This window comes from Danio rerio, chromosome 11 (genome assembly GCF_049306965.1).
Source record: "Danio rerio strain Tuebingen ecotype United States chromosome 11, GRCz12tu, whole genome shotgun sequence".
NCBI classification, from domain to species: domain Eukaryota; kingdom Metazoa; phylum Chordata; class Actinopteri; order Cypriniformes; family Danionidae; genus Danio; species Danio rerio.
In genome coordinates, this window is record NC_133186.1 from 1,472,501 (window position 1) to 1,473,793 (window position 1,293).

General features: G+C 36.3%; 1 non-coding gene across 1 annotated transcript; it reads left to right on the forward strand.

The window, feature by feature from the left end:
• Positions 1 to 462: 462 nt before the first annotated feature.
• On the forward strand, positions 463 to 534 carry trnae-uuc (transfer RNA glutamic acid (anticodon UUC)). Its single transcript has one exon. It is a non-coding gene; the product is annotated as a tRNA-Glu (tRNA).
• The last annotated feature ends 759 nt before the right edge of the window (positions 535 to 1,293 follow it).

Genomic DNA, 1,293 nt, shown 5'->3' on the forward strand with positions numbered 1-1,293 from the left:
ATACCCATAACACTAATGTAAAAATATAAATTTTTGTTGTACAGTGTCACAATAAATATGTTATATTGATATGCGTATCCACGGCTGTATCCCCATCAGGACTTTACTTCTAAAAAGCGATCTAGAAAGGATACAGCTGTGGATACGCATAGTTTCTGTCAAAAACTACAACAACAGCTGCTATTTATATTACTGTGAGGGGAGTTTTAGACGTAAATAAAATACAACTAATGGAAAATAAATAAATAAAATAATAATTCCCCAGTGATGGGTTGCAGCTGGATGGGCATCCTATCCGTAAAACATATGCTGGACAAGTTGGCGGTTCATTCCTCTGTGGCGATCCCAGATTAATAAAGGGACTAAGCCATACAGAAATTAATGAATGAACAATTTCCGGCCACAGCTGTATCCCTTCTTGTTAAATAAAACTTGGTAACCATACTCTCTCCGTTCAGAGCTTCCCATATGGTCTAGCGGTTAGGATTCCTGGTTTTCACCCAGGCGGCCCGGGTTCGACTCCCGGTATGGGAACACAATCTTATTTACCATCTCCGCCAAAACACACTTTGACTATTAATTAAAAAGTGCAGTTTTGACAGTGATTTTCCTCACAAAACAGATATAGTCAATCATTCCTGTGTTCAGGGTGCGTACAGGGGGTTAAAATGAACACTTGCTTCGCCCTGAAGGATGTCAAAACAAGATGTAGCCTATCAGGGTTAGAAGCCAGCACTTTAACAGATTTCTCTGATCTGCATCTTAAATAATGATATCAATAATAGATAATATTAATAAACATTTGACCACTCTACAATGGTTTATACCATTGTGAATGTTTAATCGCGCCAGCCGCCAGTCAGTCTTTGCGAGAACAAATTATTTTAAAAAGTGGCAGATCCAGAGCCCCGATGGACACCGCAAGTGTTCACAACATAGTTTTCTTGTAAAATAGGAGTTTGTGTCTACATGTAGACTTAAAGTAAAGTACAGTTGGATGCAGTTTGTATGATTTGACCCAGAGTAACCACTGAAAATGCTAATCAGAAGTCAGCTAACTCTATACAAATAATTCCCCTAAAAACACTGAAAACTCATTATTAATTAGATGTTATTTAAATAGACATGAATTTGATTCAATGAAGCATTTAAAATATTTCCCGCATTATAAACTATGAAACAATATATTACATTTCAGTTATATACAGTTGAAGTCAGAAGTATCAGCCCCTGTTTATTTTCTCCCAATTTCTTTTAAGAGATTTCTTCAGCACATTTCTAATCATAATAGTT